The sequence below is a fragment of the Pongo abelii genome, chromosome 13 (genome assembly GCF_028885655.2).
Source record: "Pongo abelii isolate AG06213 chromosome 13, NHGRI_mPonAbe1-v2.0_pri, whole genome shotgun sequence".
Lineage (NCBI taxonomy): Eukaryota > Metazoa > Chordata > Mammalia > Primates > Hominidae > Pongo > Pongo abelii.
In genome coordinates this window covers 83,294,783-83,316,002 of record NC_071998.2, presented here as the reverse complement: position 1 = coordinate 83,316,002, position 21,220 = coordinate 83,294,783, and the positions used below count along the sequence as shown (strand labels likewise).

Genomic DNA, 21,220 nt, shown 5'->3' with positions numbered 1-21,220 from the left:
TTTCACTGTTAGTAACGGATTGCAGCACAGCTATGGCTCCACATCATGGGTGACCACATGGCCACCCAGGAATCAAAGGTTCCTCATCCACACCCTTTTACCTTTTCTCTTCCCAAACCATATGTTTCTGTAAGCCAGGGCCTTTCTAGCAAATCTCACGTTTTTGACACCAAAAGAAGCAAGGGTTTTCCCTGTCACATTTCTGATGCCACATGTGTGGTGTCTTTTCCAACACTATTTCTCCAAGTCTCCTATACCAACTGGGTGTCCTGAAATTAATTTTACCCAATTCTGGGACTATCTTCCTGGAAATGGCAGGAGATTCCAAAAATTAAGGGCTCAGTCCCACAGACTGTCCTCACTTCACCATGCCAGTCACAAGTCCTGGGTCTCCTGTACTTTTGACCAACTAACTGGCTATAAATTGTGGTTTCCCATGACCCATCCTCAGCTTTGGTAATTTGTTAGAACGACTCACAGAACTCAGGAACATGCTTTACTATCACCAGCTTTGTGTAAAGGACACAGCTCAGGGACAGCCAGATGGAAGAGATGCAGACGCAAGGTATAGGGTGGCGCAGAGGCTTCACGCCCTCTCCAGCGGCCCCACCCTCCCAGCAGCTCCAGGTGTTCACCCACCAGTAAGCTCTCTGAACCCCACTGTTTAGGGGGTTTTATGCAGGCTTCCTTATGTAGGTGTGAGTGATTAAATCATTGTTCATTAGTAAGCTCAACCTCCAGCCCCTCTCCTTTCCACAAAGTCAAAGACCACATATTTTTTTTAACCATAGGATTGTGAAAGGAAAATATCTTTTTTTTTTTTTTTTCTTTTTGGAGACAGAGTTTTGCTCTGTCTCCTAGGCTGGAGTGCAGTGGTGTGATCTCGGCTCACTGCAACCTCTGCCTCCTAGGTTCAAGCAATTCTCCTGCTTCAGTCTCCTGAGTAGCTGGGACTACAGGTGTGCACCGCCACGCCCGGCTAATTTTTGTATTTTTAGTAGAGACGGGGTTTCCACACCATAATTGGCCAGGCTGGTCTCCAACTCCTGACCTCAAGTGACCCACCGACCTCAGCCTCCCAAGGTGTTGGGATTAAGGTGTGAGCCACCGCACCCAGCCAGGAGAATATCTTGGGTCCCCAAAATCACTAAGCTAAAGGGAAAATTCAAGCTTTTGTTTTTGTTTTTTGGCCTCGTTTTAAATTTTTAGATTACCTTAGAGAGAGGGGCATCCTTGTAATGCTGTCTTCCTCTCTCAGGACTGAACATGTCTCTTTATCTACTCAAATTCCCTGTCTGTTCCTCTTTTCATTTGAAGCTTTTCTCTGGGTACTCCTGTACATTTCCAGGTGTGTATTCTGAGATATTTCTTCTCCTTCTTGCTATGCTAAATGTGACTCTTTCTTCCATCAGTGTTTGAGGACTGTTGCTTCAGGTGTGAAGCATTTTGGCAATCTATTACTAGACAGCCCATCTCAGTGAAGAGTCTGCCTGCTGTTCACCCCAGAATCCTGCATGCTTGCTCAGCCTCCTGTGACCCCCTCTTCTTGCCACCTAGTCCCCGTGTGGTGGAAGGGTGGTGACGCCCAGGACATCTGTGTCCCAGCCCCTCCAACCCCTTTCATCACCTTTCAGACTGAAAAGGCAAATCCGTATTTGGGGGCCCCAAAGTCTCATTTCTGAGGGGAATATCTTAAAAGCCTTTTTTTCCTGCCTTGAGGAATTTTTCCAAATATAGCCAAATATAACCAGTTTCTGACAGCGTTTAGATGTGATGTGCAATTAATAGGTGCCACTGAAATAAACTGCAAAACTTGGTTGTGAAATCCTTGAAACGGCCTTAATATCTGTATTATTGTCATAAGCTATTTGACTCTAAATGTATATGTAATAAAGATTGAATCTGGGCCGGGGATGGTGGCTCAGACCTGTAATCCCAGCACTTTGGGAGGCCAAAGCAGGTGGATCACCTGAGGTCAGGAGTTCAAGACCAGTCTGGCTAACATGATGAAACCCTGTCTCTGCTAAAAATACAAAAAATTATCCAGGCATGGTGGTGGATACCTGTAATCCCAGCTACTCGGGAGGCTGAGGCAGGAGAATCGCTTGAACCCGAGAGGCAGAGGTTGCAGTGAGCCAAGATCACGCCACTGCACTTCAGCCTGGGCAACAAGAGTGAAACCCCATCTCAAAAAAAAAAAAAAAAAAGATTGAATCTGTAAATGCATAGGTGCACTAACTTTACTGTGAATTGGAAGGCTTTTTTACATGGCCATCTGATCTCGTCGGGGCATTCGCTTCTACTTGTATCTCTGGCAACCCTTTCTTTCTCTTTTTGTAACCAGTGCCCTTCCTGGGAACTAGGCAAGTCTCCAGGCCCTGGCTCCTGTCTGTGTTGACACTTTCCCTTCCTGATGCATTATAGCAGGCTGTGTTTTCCAAAGATAGCTATAGAAATATCTCCCATCGCGTGTGTACTCCTACAATGTGAACTGGCTGCTTCTTCCCCGAGAGGTGAGGTCTAGGTCTCCTCCCCTTGAATTGTCCCTTTTTGCTCAAGGTATTCTCAGTATTAGCCAGGAAAGTCCCCAAAACTAGCAAAGGGCTGGGCATGGTGGCTCACGCCTGTAATCCCAGCACTTTGGGAGGCCAAGGCGGGTGAATCACTTGAGGTCAGGGGTTTGAGACCAGCCTGACCAATATAGTGAAACCCTGTCTCTACTAGAAACACAAAAAATTGGCTGGGCGCGGTGGCTCACGCCTGTAATCCTAGCACTTTGGGAGGCCGAGGCAGGCGGATCACGAGGTCAGGAGATCGAGACCATCCTGGCTAACACGGTGAAACCCTGCCTCTACTAAAAACACAAAAAATTAGCCGGGCGTGGTGGCGGGCGCCTGTGGTCCCAGCTACTCAGCAGGCTGAGGCAGGAGAATGTTGCGAACCTGGGAGGCGGAGTTTGCAGTGAGCCGAGATCGCACCACTGCACTCCAGCCTGGGTGACAGAGCGAGACTCCATCTCAAAAAAACAAACAACAAAAAAAGAAATACAAAAAATTTGCCAGGTGTGGTGGCACATGCCTGTAATACCAGCTACTTGGGAGGCTGAGACAGGAGAATCACTTGAACCTGGGAGGCAGAGGTTGCAGTGACCTGAGATGGCACCATTGCACTCCAGCCTGAGCAACAAGAGCAAAACTCAGTCTAAACAACAACAAACAAAACAAAACAAAAAAACAGCAAAGACTCCCTGGCTAACTGGGATAGCTGGGCACCCAGCTACGGCTCTGGGTGAGTTTAGGCTGGCTCCAACCAAAAAAGCATGCTGAGATAGACATTGTGAGTTTCAAAGCTGGGTCATAAAAGCCTGGATGAGGCTTCCTCCAGGTTCTCCTATGTATTAGTCACATTTTTTGTCTTCTGTATCTTATAATTATTTTTTTAGAGATGAGGTCTTGCTATGTTGTCCAGGTAGGTCTGGAACTCCTGGCCTCAAGCAATCCTCCCATCTAGGATTCAAGGCACGTGCCAACATGCCCAGGTCTTTTATAATGTTTTGAAATCTTAAAAACCTGGCTGGCCAGGGAGAGACTGCCCCTCCAGGGGTTAAGCCATTCTTAGAGCTAGCCAAGGGCTTTGTGTTGAGACCCTGTCTTTCCTATGCAAACCAATCAATTCCAAGTCTATACCCCAGCCACCCCGTTTATCTTACTCTCACACACCAAGACAATATTTTCCCCTGTCCTGAATCATCCCAGAGCTGGGTACCAGGCAACTAGAGACCACCCCTAAAGCCCAAAGCCTACTGGAATCATTTGAACTAGCCCATCCCAAACTGTTTCCCCTCCTCTGCCCTGCCATTCTCATGGAAGCCCCGGTAAAAGCTCCGGCCTCAGCTTCACCCTCACTCCTGCTCCCGCCTCCTGACCAAAACCTGGCACTCGGTTTTGGGTGGTCTGCCATGAGCAACAGAAAGCAGAACAACGTGCAGCTTGGAGGATATGGAAAAGCCAATTCTCCTTACATCATCCCAGGATTTTCAGATGATGCTTTTTTAGGAACTAGAGGTTCTTCCAGTACTCAGGACCACACAGGATGAAAAGTTGAGGGAAAATGCCTGTCCCCACCACCTTCCAACCAGAATAGCCGTGGTTTTCATCTGTTTTGGTTACTTCTGAGAAGAAAAATTTCCCATGAAGAAAGAGGTTCTCTGGTTTCTGAGCATTCTTAGGCTTGAACAATGCTGGAACACTCCTCAATTTAAAAAAACTAGATAAGGAAACTGAGGTCCATGAGGGGAGGCCCCAGGCCTGGAGGCAAGCTCCAAATAACATAGAAGCCGTTCTGGTCCACTTGCAATTTTGATTATTTCATGCCCAGTGACCCATTTTATCCCACAAATCAAGAGAAGAAACAAGCTTTGTTCCTGCCTTCTAAATTTAGCCCGTTAGGCTGGCAACTAAACTGTGTTAGGCGGTCTCCAAGCAATACACCTGTGTTTCTCATTACGTCTTTCATTTCCATGGTTTCGATCCTTTCCCACTTTGGGAACCAATTTCCTTATCACATTTGAATAACTTCAGTGGTGAGCCAAAAAAACAACCAGGATATTCACACTTAAATTCATAGCATTCAAAATCTAATGTAGTGATTCTCACTGTGTATTTTATTTTTCAAACAAGAGGGGGCCTAATTACAATAGACTCACACAGATTGCTTAATATCTAGTGCTAGGCTTTTACTGATAAGACATCATATGCAAAGCACGTTGAAATACAGCTGATGTGTCCATCAGCATGGGCAATACTCAGAAATACTCACAACTATCAAATTGCTCAGATCCCTCAAACACAGAATCTCACTCTGTTGCCCAGGCTGGTATGCAGTGGCGCTATCTTGGCTCGCTGTAACTTCCGTCTCCCGGATTCAAGTGATTCTCCTGCCTGAGCCTCCCAAGTAGCTGGGATTATAGGCATACACCACAGTGCCCAGCTAATTTTTTTTTTTTTTGTATTTTTAGTAGAGACGAGGTTTTGAGATGGAGTCTCACTCTGTCACGTAGGCTGGAGTGCAGTGGTGTGATCTCAGCTCACTGCAACCACCACCTCCTGGGTTCAAGCGATTCTCTTGCCTCCCGAGTAGCTGGGATTACAGGCATTCGCCACCACACCTAGCTAGTTTTTGTATTTTTCGTAGAGATGGGGTTTTGCCATGTTGGCCAGGCTGGTCTCAAACCCCTGACCTCAGGTGATCTGCCTGCCTCGGCCTCACAAAGTGCTAGGATTACAGGCATGAGCCACTGCACCCGGCCACAAAGTCGATAAGTTCTAAGCAGAGACTGGAAGAGGACAAAAACACTTAGTGCATTGTTTGGCAAATAAATACTTTAGAGATAATGAAGTGTTTATATTAAACATAGTCTCCCCTTTTTCTACATCTCTGGGTCATAATGTCGAACAGCTGCTGTTTCTCTGTTAACATGGTGATGACGTTGTCATAAATGGCAGAGGTTTATTTGCTACCTTCATCTCGTAGTGGGACATAGGAAGTCACGGAGGAGGGGTGTTTTGGCCAAACAGAACATGGAGCGATGGTTCCTGGGCCTAAATGGAAACAGACCACGCTCGGGCGCTATCAGGAAACTTCACATGCGTTGACTGGATAAGCAAGAAATAGGGAAGTGTTAGGCGGTCTATCCAACATTACAGAGCCTTAGCCATAGGTCACCACACCTCACACAGGGCCAAAGAATCTTGTAATACACTGATTAGTCAACATTTGTATGCAGACAGATCCCTGTAAAAAATATTCTCCAGAGCCCTGTACCCCCATTGTACCCCTGTTGGGTGGTCAGGCCGCCTAGAGTTGAGATCAGGCTCACTGCCTTGATGTCAGGAGGTGGAGGAGGAGCAGTCGCCCCGGAACCAGTGGGTTCTTTCCCTACCTCCCTTTCATACTTGTTCCTCACTGCCTCTAGGGCTAACAGCAGGCCTAAGCTCTAGCTTGCCAAGTGCCTTTGGCCATTTCCTCACTTCATCCTTATTTTAAATTTGTACAATTTCATATCTCTATAAAGCAGACATTTGAATGACAACCTGAAAATGATTTCAGTTCAGTCTAGTCTTCTTAATGGAAATTCCTTGTGACTCTACATTTTACTTATTTGACCCCAAATCCTTTTTTTCTTTTTCTTTTCTCATTCTTTCTTTCTTTTTCTGAGTATCTCTCAGAAGTAGCATTTCAAAGATTCAGGAGGCCGGGTGTGGTGGCTCATGCCTGTAAGCCCAGCATTTTGGGAGGCCGAGGTGGGTGGATCACGAGGTCAGGAGTTCAAGACCATCCTGGCCAACATGGTGAAACCCTGTCTCTACTAAAAATACAAAAATTAGCCAGGCATGGTGGCGGGCGCCTGTAATCCCAGCTACTCAGGAGGCTGAGGCAGGAGAATCGCTTGAACCTGGGAGGCAGAGGTTGCAGTGAGCCGAGATTGTGTCACTGCACTCTACCCTGGGCAACAGAGTGAGACTCCGTCTCAAAAAAAAAAAAAAAGATTCAGGAAACATGTGTCAGGAATCACTAGCTCAGAATGAAGTCCTCAAATCCCAGCTGAGTTCCTCTACAGCCTATTAGGACTCAGCTCAGACTTGTTCTTTCAATTCCAGCCTCCCCTGACCATTGGCTTTTCTAATGCTTTGGCATATATGTAGCCTTAATTAAACACTTCCGGAGGTGTTCTCCAGCTCTCAGGGGCACTGGACTTGTCAGCTCAGCAACATTCTTTTTGGTTTTGTTTTTTGTTGTTGTTGTTTTTGAGATGGAGTCTCACTCTGTTGCCCAGGCTAGATGGAGTGCAGTGGTGTGATCTTGGCTCACTGCAACCTCTGCCTCCCGGGTTCAAGCAATTCTTCTGCCTCAGCCTCCTGAGTAGCTGGGATTATGGGTGCACCACTACACCCAGCTAATTTTTGTATTTTAGTAGAGACGGGGGTTTCACCATGTTGGCCAGGCTGGTCTCGATCTCCTGACCTCATGATCCACCTGCCTCAGCCTCTCATTCTTACTTCCATTAAGGCAGGGATCACCTTGTCCTGCATTCAGATTGTCAGTAAGTATCAGTTAATTGATTAATCCTATGAGGCTTCTGCACTTGATAATTTAAAAACTTGATGAATGCATCTGTATAATCACCATCGCTTATTGCTCCAGTTGTTTCTAAGTTTTTCACTGTGCTGAGTCCAATTTCATCATCATCCAATTGAAGCGGTGAAGTTGGCCTGTGATCCAGCTGTGGAGGCGGTTTTAATATTGCAGCCAGAGGTCCCCAAGACTTGAATCTTGGCTTTTTACAGCATCAAAGTACCATATGACAATGGAAAGTGTGATGCTGACATTTACCACTCATTTGGGGATTTCACCTCACACTGCCCTTCCTTCCTGTTATTTGCCTGTTATTTATCTTTCGTATGTTTTCACCCCTTCAGTCCTTTGTCTCCTTTTCTTAATTAAGTGGTAGATTTCTTGAAGCGATGCTATGAATCTAGCACAAAGCTCCGCACTAAGTAGCTCTTCAGCAAAGGGTGGTCAATAGGGATGTACTTCACAGTATCCAGATTTAAAAGGCAGAGCTAAACCAAAATTTTTTTTCCCTAAAAACAGCAGGCATCCACAGTCAGTAACGTTTATTTCTGTTGAAGCCTCAGGTTTTAAAAGGCAAAACTAAACCAAATCTCCCCCTCAGCACATCAGGAGTGAGTTCCATTGAAGTTTATTTCTGTGCGCAGGGCCCCCTGCTTGTGCCCGGCACCCCACGCATCCTGAGCCATGCATGGGTTAGAGAGATGTAGGTCACCGCTCACAGCAGAAGTAGAAAAATGAGTTAGTGGGCTGGCTTAATCAAGAAATAAAACCCTTTTGAGAAGCAGAGGTGGGAGGGTCACTTGAGGCTAGGAGTTTGAAACCAGCCTGGGCAATATGGTGAGACCCTATCTCTACAAAAAATTTTTTAAATTAGTTGGGCGTGGCAGCATGTGCCTGTAGTCCCAGCTACTCGGGAAGCTGAGGCAGGAGGATCGCTTGAGATCGGCAGTTTGAGGGTTCAGTGAGCTGTGATTGCGCCATTGCACTCCAGCCTGGGCTACAGAGCAAGACGCTGTCTCAAAAAAATAATAATAAAAAAAATAAAAATAAAAAGAAGAAATATAACCTTAAGAAGCCACTAATGAGGAGTACTCTCAGCACTATTATCTGGAAAAACAATAAATAACATTTTATGCTACAGTTGTTCAGGAAAAGGAGCCTCACCCCTACCGAAACATTGTCCTTGACTGCTGAAGGCCTCACATTCCGAGAGCTTGTCCCTGTCTGATTGCACCTGGTAGCAACCTATCCCATTGAACCACTGTCAGACCCTCTGGAGGGTCTAATATGGGTGATCTATAACACAAGGGAGATTTACGTTTAGCCTCTCACAGAAGGTCACTTACAACTTGGCACATCTGGTGCACTGATAAAGAGGGGATTGATTTGCAAGGCAGGGGAGGCCCACGCAGGACTTTGCAGACTTTGCAGACTTTTCAGGTGACGGATCAAAGAATATGCGCCCTCCCCGCCCCCGCCCCCAAATAAGCCACTTTGTTGTAAGCATTACTTTGAGCTGAAGGTAATTGAAAAAAGGCAGAAACAGAAAGAGCTCTCTACCCTCCCCCTTTCTCCTAAAAGCAAGGCATACATTTGTAAAACAGTCCCCAGGCCTCTCTCCACCAGGAAGGACCAAAGGTAATTACCGGTGACAACCGGAGACAGCGCCCTTATCTACCATTAGCTTCCCCATATATTTGCATTCCTATAATTTGACACTCCCAGGAACCTGAAGATCTTTTCCTTTGTCTTGCCACTTCACTACAAATTTATTATTCTTTGTTGAGATGCTATATACACCTGAGTTCTAGCCACCCTTTGAGTCACCCTCCTCTGAGTGCTGCATGTAAGCAAAATGCATGCATTATAAACTTTCTTGTTTTTCACTCACTAATCTGTCTTTTCTTAGTCTAATTTGACTGCACCTAAGATGGATAGAGAGAAAAACCTATTTTTCCCCTCTCCTCCACAGAGAGGTCTGACAAGAGGAGGTGAGGAGCACTGTTTCTGACTCAGACACCAGCCTGGGCACAATCCCTTGGACTCCTCCATGTGAGTGGAGAGAAAATGTCACTCTAGCATTAAACCTTTGTTTAACCCAAACAGACCAGAAAATAAAATTTTACACTCAAAATCTCAGCCAAATAGTAATACTTGGAAGTTACTCTTAAAATATCTTTATCTGTATTTAAGACTTTGCTCAGACTGGGTGCAGTAGCTCACACCTGTAATCCTAGCACTTTGGGAGGCCAAGGCCATCAGATAGCTTGAGCCCAGGAGTTCGAGACCAGCCTGGGCAACATGGCAAATCCTCGTCTCTACAAAAAATACAAAAATTAACTGGGCATGATGACATGCACCTGTAGTCTAAGCTACTCAGGAGGCTGAGGCGAAAGGATCACCTGAGCCCAGAGAGGTCGAGGCTGCACTTAGCCGAGATTGTGCCATTGCACTCCAGCCTGGGCGACAGAGTGAGGCCCTGTCTCAAACACCCCCAACCCCAAAAAAAACACAGGCCGCGCACAGTGGCTCACACCTGTAATCCCAGCACTTTGGGAGGCCAAGGTGGGTGGATCACGAGGTCAGGAGTTCGAGACCAGCCTGGCCAATATGGTGAAACCCCATCTCTACTAAAAATATAGAAATTAGCCTGGCATGGTGGTGTGCACCTGAAGTCCCAGCTACTTGGGAGGCTGAGGCAGGAGAGTCGCTTGTACCCGGGAGGGGGAGGTTACAGTAAGCGGAGATCTTACCATTGCAGCCTGGGCAACACCGCTAGGCTCTGTCTCAAAAACAAAAAACAAAAAAAAAAATAACAAAAAAAACACTTTGCTGAACTCACACTGTATTTAATCTGACCACATTTTAGGGTAGTCAGTGGGCTAAATGGTGGTCTCCCAAAAGATATACCCACATCCTATCCCTAAGAACCTGTGGATGTGACCTTATTGGGAAAAGGGTCTTTGCAGACATGATTAAGGATCTTGAGACAAGATAATCCTGGATTATCTGCATGGGTCCTAAATCCAATGAAGAATGTCTTTTTTTTTTAATTTTTTTTGAGACAGAGTCTCGCTCTGTCACCCAGGCTGGAGCACAGTGGTGCAATCTCCGCTCACTGCAAGCTCAGCCTCCTGGGTTCACACCATTCTCCTGCCTCAGCCTCCCGAGTAGCTGGGACTACAGGCGCCCACCACCACGTCCGGCTAATTTTTTTTTTTTTGTATTTTTAGTAGTGATGGGGGTTTCACCATGTTAGCCAGGATGGTCTCGATCTCCCGACCTCGTGATCCGCCCGCCTCGGCCTCCCAAAGTGCTGGGATTGTAGGCGTGAGCCATCACGCCCGGCCGAAGGATGTCTTTTTAAGAGATGGAAGCAGCCAGGCGCAGTGGCTCATGCCTGTAATCCCAGCACTTTGGGAGGCCAAGGCAGGTGGATCACCTGAGGTCAGGAGTGTGAGACCTGCCTGGCCAACATGGTGAAACCCTGTCTTTACTAAAAATACAAAAATTAGCTGGATGTGATGGTGGGTAACTGTAATCTCAGCTACTCAGGAGGCTGAGGCAGGGGAATCGCTTGAACCCAGGGGACAGAGGTTGCAATGAGCCAAGATCATGCCACTGTTCTCAAGCCTGGGCGACAGAGTGAGACTCCATCTCAAAAAATATAAATAAATAAATAAATAAATAAAGAGATAGAAGCAGCCAGGCATGGTGGCTCACGCCTATAATCCCAGCACTTTCGGAGGCCGAGGTGGGAGGATCGCTTGAGCCCAGGAGTTTGAGACCAGCCTGGGCAACACAGTGAGACCCCATCTCTATTCAATATAAAATTTAAAAAGAGAGAAAGAGACAAAAGACAAGACACAGATACAGAGGAGAAGGCCATGCAAAGATGGAGCAGAGATTGTGGTGATGATGCCACAGGGGACCTCTGGGCCACCAGAAGCTGGAAGAGAGGAGGAAGGATCTCCCCTAGAGCTTTCAGAGGAAGTGCAGCTCGCTGACACCTTGATTTCAGACTTCCAGCCTCCAGAACTGTGAGACAATATATTTCCATTTTGGTTTTTTGTGTTTGTGGTTTTGTTGTTGTTGTTGTTGTTGTTGTTGTTCGGGTTTCTTTGAGATGGAATCTTGCTCTGTCACCCCAGCTGGAATGCAGTGGCGCAATCTCGGCTCAATGCAACCTCCTCCTTCTGGGTTCAAGCGATTCTCCTGCCTCAGCCTCCTGAGTAGCTGGGATTACAGGCGCCTGCCACCACACCTGACTAATTTTTGTATTTTTACTAGAGACAGGGCTGCTCTTGAACTCCTGACCTCAGGTGATCCACCTGCCTCGGCCTCCCAAAGTGCTAGGATTACAGGCGTGAGCTTGCTTCTTGCTTCTCTTCTGGTGAATATTTGCTATTGAAGACAGTTAACTTTAAGTCACCATTCTTGGTCCAGCCAGGGAAAATCAAGCCTAGGACTCCAGCGGTTTCTTTCTCTCTTTTTGGGAGGAAGGACTTCTACTCCAGTGGAACATTACCTAGTAGGATGCGGGGGTGGCAGGGGGTGTTAGCGAGAGTTTTCAGAGTTTTATCTAGGATTCTTCTTTTCCCCAAGTGCATATATATATATATGTGTGTGTGTGTGTGTGTGTGTGTGTGTGTATATATACACACTTTTTTTTTTAAGACAGGATCTTGCTCTGTCACCCAGGCTGGAGTACAGTGGTGCAATCCCAGCTCACTGCAGCCTCCACCTCCATGGCTCCAGCAGTCCTCTTACCTCAGCCTCCTGAGTAGCTGGGATTACAGGTGCATGTCACCACGCCAGGCTAAATTTTGTATTTTTTGTAGAGACGGGTTCTCACTGTGTTGTCCAGGCTTGTCTTGAACTCCTGGATTCAAGGAAGCCTCCACCTCGGCCTCCCAAAGTGCTGGAATTACAAGCGTGAGCCACTGTACCCAGACCCAAGTACTCTTAAAAGGATAAAAGCCATGTCCATCTGTCTCTGGGTGGGACTTTTCTAATTCATGTTACTAACAGATGAGCAAATGATGTGCTCTAAAATGCAAAAGGTTCGAGGCTGCACCTGTAACTGCGCCACTGCACCCCAGCCTGGATGACAGTGAGGTGTTGTCTCTAAAGAAAATAAATTAGCCGAGCCCGGGCGCAGTGGCTCACGCCTGTAATCCCAGCACTTTGGGAGGCAGAGGTGGGCGGATCACAAGGTTAGGAAATCGAAACCATCCTGGCTAACATGGTGAAACCCCGTCTCTATTGAAAAATACAAAAAATTAGCCAGGCGTGTTGGCAGGCGCCTGTAGTCCCAGCTACTCGGGAGGCTGAGGCAGGAGAATGGCGTTAACCCAGGAGGCAGAGCATGCAGTGAGCCGAGATCATGCCACTGCACTCCAGCCTGGGCAACAGAGAAAGACTCCATCTCAAAAATAAATAAATAAATAAAAATAAAATAAATAAATAAATAAATTCGCCGAGGCGGGCAGATCATGAGGTCAGGAGTTCAAGGCCAGCCTGACCAAAATGGTCAAACCCTATCTCTACAACAAATACAAAAATTAGCCGGGCATGGTGGTGGGTGCCTGTAATCCCAGATGCTCAGGAGGCTGAGGCAGGAGAATCGCCTGAACCCGGGAAGCAGAGGTTGCAGTGAGCCAAAATCACGCCATTGCACTCTAGCCTGGGGGACAGAGTGAGACTCCGTCTCAAAAAAATAAAATAAAATAAAGGCCAGGCACAGTGGCTCATACCTGTAATTCCAGCACCTTGGGAGGCTGAGGCAGGTGGGTCACTTGGGACCAGGAGTTCAAGACCAGCCTGGGCAACATAGTGGAACCCTGTCTCTAAAATAAATAAATAAATAAATAAATAAATAAAATAATATGCAAAGGAAGGAACAGTTGGTGCAAGGGGAGAAGACCAGGATCCTGAATCCGACACTTACTGTGTAACCTTGAATAAGGTTAGTTAAGAATCCTGAGACTCAATTTCCTCATCTGCAGAATGGACAATAGTAACCTCATGTACTGACTTTATCTGTGTGTGTGTCTACTTCCCTGTTAACCTGGCGCCCTTGAGGGTGGGCTGTGCCTGCTTCTGCTGTCCCCCGGCCCGGCCCACAGAAGGGAGCTGAGCATGTGGCCTGCAGGGCCGCTTTGAGGAATGACTCCTCATGCTTATGAACCCCTTGGCCTCATCACCACCTTAGTTCTCTCGAAAGACTTGTCCTAAAGGCCCTGTTTTGCCTTCTACCACTCTCTTTTACCCTCAACGTGCCTTTGTGGCCCATTTTTGCAGGATGGAGATAACAGGGAAAGGAAAAGAATGAAGAGAGGGAGAAAGGTTGAGATGATCGTGTTAACACTCCAGGTACAAATTTTTATGCAGAAGGAAGTTGTTTCTTCGTTAGAAGGTAGAACTTCTACAAATATGGAAATTCAATGTAATTTTTTCGGTTCAAATTCTACTGAAAGATTTTTTACTTTTCTTTACGATGGCTGCTGCTTTAAGAGAAAGTGTCTGGACATGAATCATGCAGGGTCAAATGTGTTCCCTAATGAAGAGGCCGCTGCACAACAGAAATCTCTGCCTTCAACCTCACTCACGTTGTAATGAATACCCTCTCTAGTTTAGGAAAAACAAGAGTAGCAGGTATTAGCGCAGGCCGAAATAAGCTAATAGACCTTGCTTGTCATGGCGAGCACCCAACACTCTTTGAATTAGGTGGGTTTGGGTTTGTACCCAGGTCTCTGGAATGAGCTGCTTGGCTGAGCCTCAGCCTCCAGTGAAGCCCATTCAGCTGTGTCCTGGCAACCTCCTGCTGTCCCAGGGCTTGCTACAGAGAATTCAATGTCTACAGCATCTCCAGTGTGTCATTATTTAAGCTTCACTTATTTGTACAGGGAGAAATATATCAGGCCGTAAGTCATCTGTAGCTGTCACATATTTTCTGTAAGGCTAAAATGTTTCCAGATGCGGACAATTTTTTAGATGATTCCCTCAGATTGATACAGCAAGGGGATGATCTTTCTCTGTAGAAAAACTATCTAAATCATTCACTGAAGGCTTCGCTATTTCCCACCTTTTACCTCTTTGGTAAGAAAGCTGAATTCTTTGTGTAGTGAAGGCAATGAAGTAGGAATGTGGATGTCTTCTGTCTAGCACCCACCCAAAGGGACAGATCCTCTCCCCAGGCCTTCTCACCTAATGGATGGAGGTCTTCCCCATGCTCTGCTGGCTCACCGTGCTCTTGCATTTGCCTCTCATCATTTTTCATAGAAAATAAAAGGATTGGCCAGGTAGGGTGGCTCATGCCTGTAATCCCAGCACTTTGGGAGGCCAAGGTGGGCGGATCACTTGAGGTCAGGAGTTCGAGACCAGCCTGGCCAACATGGCGAAACCCCATCTCTACTAAAAATACAAAAATTGGCCGGGCGTGGTGGCACATGCCTATAATCTTAGCTACTCAGGAGGCTGAGGCAGGAGAGAATCGCTTGAACCTGGGAGGCAGAGGTTGCAGTGAGCCAAGATCGCACCACTGCACTCCAGCCTGGGCGATAGAGCGAGACTCATTCTCAAAAAAAAAAAAAAAAAAAAAGAAAAGGAAAAAAAAAGAAAAGGACTTATTTCTGTACATGTCTCTGACCGTTTTTTTTGGCGGGGTATGTAGTGTACATTTCTGGTTGTAATAAGCAGTGTTATTTCTTATATGCTCATCTCTGTCTTAAAGTCCCCTGATACCTCCAACTTGGGAGAATAGATACCTAATTGCATACTTTTTATTTCAAATAACATTGGCAACTGTTCCAGGTAGCATTCGCTATACTCCTACTAGGGAAAAGTAAAGAACAGGGAAACTGACAGTAACTCTTGGAGCACAATCCTACAGAAAAATGCTTACCAAAACAAAATCTTTGCAATAATCATTTTTCTTTATGGGGAAAACAACATTAGATAAGGACAACACTGTCTAAATATTTATTTGATGATTTGAAAGGCATTTCCATTGTTTCAGGACTTGGTGAGGCATAGCCACATTCCTTATCCTAGACAAAGCCACCTCCAAGTAACCAAGGCCAGCATCTGGACTCAGCCACTGGTCACTGAGTTCACCAGGGTAGAGGCTGTCCCCAGGGAAAGAGACCATGCTGGGGCCCAGGGTGTAGGCTATGTTTCCAGAGAAAGTTGCAGCAACATCCCCACCCCAGCTGCCCTTCTGCAGAGTGACTTACCCCTCCTCCACCAAGAGATGGAATGGACTACGCTCCCTTTGCATTGGGCTGGCCCAAGACAGGCTTTGACCAAGAGCACGCAGCAGGAGTCCCTCGGTGTGGCTACCAAGACTGGGCCGGGGGCAGCCTGCAGCTCCTCATCCTCCCTCTGCCTCCTTCACTGTTGTCCACTCCTCCCTAGTACAAGCATGGCCCTGAGCACCACACAGAGACAAGGCTCCCTGTGAAAGAGACCACTTGGAATAAGAGAGATGTCTGTCCAGCCTTCAACTGCTTTAGCCATCCTGCCTGGGCCAGCCCCAGGGGTCCCCGCCCCCAGCCCATCTGCCAACTGACATCACCTGGAGCAAAACTAACCTGGCTGAGCCCTGCCCAACTCTGGACCTACAGAAGTTTGCACATATGAAATGATGGTTGTCATCTTAAACTACTAAGTCCCTGGGCCATTTGTCATTCAATGAAAGGCCCAAGTGACAGGATATAGTCAGGGGTCCCAGCAGCTTGGCAGTAAATGCTGTCGGGGAAACCAGCACAGCAGAAAATGAAGCCTGGGTGGCTGGCCACCATGCCACACCCGCATATCACAAGCTACCACACCCCCAATTCCAGCGGGCTCCAGGGCAGTGCCATCGGTGCCAGGAGAGAGGGTGTATGGCGCATGCTTGACATAAGTGACTCCATCTTAGAAAAAGACTCCATCTTACATTTCGGAAGGCACCACACCAACAGGGACCAGAGGTTCACCTAATTAATAAAGATGGCACCCAACCAGACCAGGACATAAACAGGCACACTCTTTTACCATCAGTCCTCACCAGAGGACTCTGTGGCCATAAAACATGCAGAACATCATGAGCTCAAAATGGCCGTCTTAACAGACATTGTCTTGCTGTGACTGGTGATCGGCGCCCAGCATCTGCCACCGAAGGCTCGGCCTGCATCAAAGACTCTTTCTTGCAAGATGTTGACAAGTGCCTGGACCAGCTGAGGACACTGTCCATGTTGCTCTCCTTGGACTGGTTTGTGAACCTCTCTTCCTATCCCCTCTATTCTTTTTTTTTTTTTTGAAACGGAGTTTCTCTCTGTCACCCAGGCTGAAGTGCAGTGGTGAAATCTTGGCTCACTGCAACCTCTGCCTCCCAGATTCAAGTGATTCTCATGCCTCAGCCTCCCAAGTAGCTGGGACTACAGACTTGGACTGCCACATCTGGCTAATTTTTGTATTTTTAGTAGAGACAGGCTTTCACCATATTGGCCATAGATCAAACTCCGGGCCTCAAGTGATCTACCCACCTCAGCCTCGTATAGTGTTGGGATTACAGGCGTGAGCCATCGTGCCTGGCCTCCCCTTTACTCTTGATGTTAAATGTTGTTTTGTTTGATGTGGAATGTTTAATTTGTAATATTTATATATTGATTAAGTATACTCTAATGTATGGTTTGCAGTATTGACTGACCTGTGGAGGGGTTTCAGCCTGTGTGCCCAAGGCTCTGACTACTGAGTAAATGGGATGTACTAAGGAGAATTGCCTCTGTGGGAACTTCATGTAGTTCATGGCTTTTATGACTGAAATAGCATCAATAAAAGTCCAGCCTTGTGGAAAGACACCAACATGCATGGACCTGGTTATGTCTGACCTTGCACTACTCATGACAGACGTGGACAGGATCACATGCTGTAGGGCCTCAGCCACACAGGCTGGTTTCTAAAACAGGCAGCGATTTAGAACACTGAATCTCTGAGGTGAGAGCTGCCACCAGATGCAGATTCAATTTTTTTTTTTTTTTTTTGAGACGGAGTTTCACTCTTGTTGCCCAGGCTGGAGTGCAATGGTGCGATCTTGGCTCACCACAACCTCTGCCTCCTGGGTTCAAGCAATTCTGCCTCAGCCTCCCGAGTAGCTGGGATTACAGGCGCATGCCACCACACCGGGCTAATTTTGTTTTTTTTCGTTTGTTTGTTTTTGTTTTTGTTTTTTTTTGAGATGGAGTCTCACTCTGTCACCCAGGCTGGAGTTGCAGTGGTGCGATCTCAGCTCCCTGCAAGCTCCGCCTCCCGGGTTCATGCCATTCTCCTGCCTCGGCCTCCTGAGTAGCTGGGATTACAGGCACCGGCCACCACACCCGGCTAATTTTTTTTTTTTTTTTTTTTTTTTTTGTATTTTTAGTAGAGACAGGATTTCACTGTGTTAGCCAGGATGGTCTCAATCTCCTGACCTCGTGATCCGCCTGCCTTGGCCCCCACAAAGTGCTGGGATTACAGGCGTGAGCCAACTTTTGTATTTTTAGTAGAGACGGGATTTCTCCATGTTGGTCAGGCTGGTCTCAAACTACCGACCTCAGGTGATCTGTCTGCCTCGGCCTCCCAAAGTGCTGGGATTACAGGCGTGAGCCACCGTGCCAGGCCCACAGATTCAATTTTACAGAGTTGGAGGAAAGGCGTTTACAGACTCTGCATAGGGCCAGAATGTGTCTTAGCAACTAAGTCACGGATGTACGTGTTTGCAGATGGATCAAATGCCCCAAACAATTCAATATGTTAAATGTTTACATCAGAACACCTGTATCAGAATCTTTCTGTTTCTGCACTTAGCTCTGTAGTTTCTTTGGACCTTTGTGTCTGGTTTGTCATAGGCTAGGAGCCTCCCATAGGTTCCAGCAACAGCACACAAGTGAAGGAATGGGATAGGTGTAAAAAAAACCCACAAATAGAATGAGGACAATGCTGATGATGACATCTGCAGAGGGAAGATGACAGACCATTTCCGCAACACTGAACCCAGAGTGAAGAACGTTTGCTGGAGGAAATAGCAGAGGAAACCACAACTCAGAGGAAGCCACAGCTAGACAAGCAGCTACTGGTGGGATGGGATGACGGAGGGTGGAGCCATGGAAGAAACTGCTGTGCTCTGTAGAGTCTGGGATGGGGCCAGGGCTCCACAGTTAGAGGCAGGAGAGTCCAGAGGGGCTGAAAATCAAGCAGGATTGAAGACCTGTGTGTAGAATAGTCAACACCCCCATCCCCACCCCACCCCATGCACAGAACTGTGAGGACATCCAGCCAGGTAATGACTCCAGGCGAAGAGTCATGTGCACAGTCTGGAGGGACTTGAGCAGCTGGTGTGCATGCCCAGAGTAAAGGCCTCCCCACAAAGGGCAATCTAAAGGCAGCAGTCCCTGTTCATGTCCCAGAGTTTCTGTCAGCTTTTATAGTCCCTCATTCTCAAATATAAAAGCTTAACAGAGGCTCACTGCAGAATTAGAGAAAACTCAGGGTATGAAAGAAAGCAATGAGGATTCCAAAAGAGAGAGAAAGACAAAGATAGAAGTTTAACCTCAAAGAACACAGAGAGAATTCAGAGAACATAAGAACATAAAACAGGCCTGGCACGGTGGCTCAGGCCTGTCATCCCAGTACTTTGGGAGGACGAGGCGGGCAGATCACGAGTTCAAGAGATTGAGACCAGCCTGGCCAACGTGGTGAAACCCTGTCTTTACTAAAAATACAAAAATTAGCTGGGCATGGTGGCAGACGCCTGTAATCCCAGCTACTCAGGAGGCTGAGGCAGGAGAATCGCTTGAACCCGTGAGGCGGAGGTTGCAGTGAGACTGTCTCACAAAGAAAAAAGAACATAAAACAAAGAATATGAAAGAACAGAACTTCTTTGATCAGTATCCCCAGAGAGATTTTAGAAAATATTCCATCCATAAAACAATAAAACAAGAACATGACACAATGAAAAATAAGCCCTGTGACAAGAACCACAGTAAAAGCCTCTGGAAATTAAAATTATGGTTCACAAAATGTAAAATAATAAATATGGGTGGACAATAATGTTTAGGAAGTCACAGAGAATAAAGAGAACAGGAAACAGAAAATAGGCCAGAAACAATAAGAGATATAGATGATTAATACAGAGGTACAACACCTACCTAGTAGGAATTCCAGAAAGAGGAAAAGAAGGAAAGAAGAGGCTGGGCGTGGTGACTCACGCCTGTAATCCCAACACTTTGGGAGGCCGAGGCCAGCAGATCACAAGGTCAGGAGTTCACGACCAGCCTGGCCAACATGATGAAACCCTGTCTCTACTAAAAATACAAAAATTCTTTCTGCGCTACCCACAGAGGGGTCCATACAGCGTTGTTCTGGATTCCCATCGTAACTTAAAGGAAAACTTTCCCAATGTGCAGAGCCCTTGATGTCCTGCAAATGAAGGAGAAGGATGTCCTTAAGTTCCTTGCAGCAGGAACCCACTTAGGTTGCACCAATCTTGACTTCCAGATGGAACAGTACATCTATAAAAGGAAAAGTTATGGCATCTACATCATAACTCTGAAGAGAAAGTGGGAGAAGCTTCTGCTGGCAGCTCATGCCATTGTTGCCATTGAATACCCTGCTGATGTCAGTGTCATATTCTCCAGGAATACTGGCCAGAGGGCCGTGATGAAGTTTGCTGCTGCCACTGGAGCCACTCCAATTGCTGGCTGCTTCACTCCTGCAACCTTCACTAACCAGATCCAGGCAGCCTTCTGGGAGCCACGGCTTCTTGTGGTTACCGACCCCAGGGTTGACCACCAGCCTCTCACAGAGGCATCTTATGTTAACCTACCTACCATCGCTCTGTGTAACACAGATTCTCCTCTGCACTATGTGGACATTGCCATCCCATGCAACAACAAGGGAGCTCCCTCAGTGGGTCAGATATGGGGGATGCCAGCTCGGGAAGTTCTGCACATGCGTGGCACCATTTCCTATGAACACCCGTGGGAGGTCATGCCTGATCTCTACTTCTACAGAGATCCTGAAGAGACTGAAAAAGAAGAGCAGGCTGCTGCTGAAAAGGCTGTGACCAAGGAGGAATTTCAGGGTGAATGGACTGCTTCAGCTCCTGAGTTCACTGGTACTCAGCCTGAGGTTGCAGACTGGTTTGAAGGTGTGCAGGTGCCCTCTGTGCCTACTCGCAGTTCCCTACTAAAGACTGGAGCGCTCAGCCTGCCACGGAAGACTGGTCTGCAGCTCCCACTGCTCAGGCCACTGAATGGGCAGGAGCAACCACTGAATGGTCTTAAGCAGTTCTTGCACAGGCTCTTAAGCAACATGGAAATAAAGTGGATGGAAAATAAATATCAGTTTCCAAAAAAAAAAGGAAAGAAGAGAGAGAGAAAGAAAGAAACAGAACATAAAATGAAAGATAGAAAATTATAAAATAAATAGTCCCGGCTCAGTGGCTCAAGCCTGTAATCCCAGCACTTTGGGAGGCTGAGGCAGGCAGATCACCTAAGGTCGGGAGTTCGAGACTGGACTGGCCAACATGGTGAAATCCCGTCTCTACTAAAAATACAAAAATTAGCCAAGCCTAGTGGTGCACACCTGTAATCCCAGCTTCTCGGGAGGCTGAGGCAGGAGAATCATTTGAACCTGGGAGGTGGAGATTGCAGTGAACCGAATTCGTGCCACAGCACTCCAGCCTGGATGATAAGAGTGAGACTCTGCCAAAAAAAAAAAAAAAAAAAAAAAAAAAAAATGAAAGAAAGAAAGAAAAGGAAAGAAAATTTAAAAATAAATAATTAACTTTTCTGAAGAAAGCTAATGAAGAAAGACACAATCTTCAGATTGAAAGGGGCATTGGACCAGGCAAGGTGGCTCACAACTGTAATCCCAGCTACTTAAGAAACCAAGATGAGAGGATCACTTGAGGACAGGAGTTTGAGGCCAGCTTGGCCAACATAGCGAATCCCTTGTTTCAAACAAACAAACAAAAAAGAATGAAAGAGGCATTGAGAGTATCAATTACTACAACCACTTTGAAGAACATCTTGATGATAATTCATGGAGCTGACTGTCCGTA

At 46.7% G+C, this 21,220-nt stretch overlaps 1 pseudogene; it reads left to right on the top strand.

Annotated features, from left to right (window-relative positions):
* Positions 1-19,554: 19,554 nt before the first annotated feature.
* On the top strand, positions 19,555-20,441 carry LOC112134934 (small ribosomal subunit protein uS2-like; annotated as a pseudogene).
* The last annotated feature ends 779 nt before the right edge of the window (positions 20,442-21,220 follow it).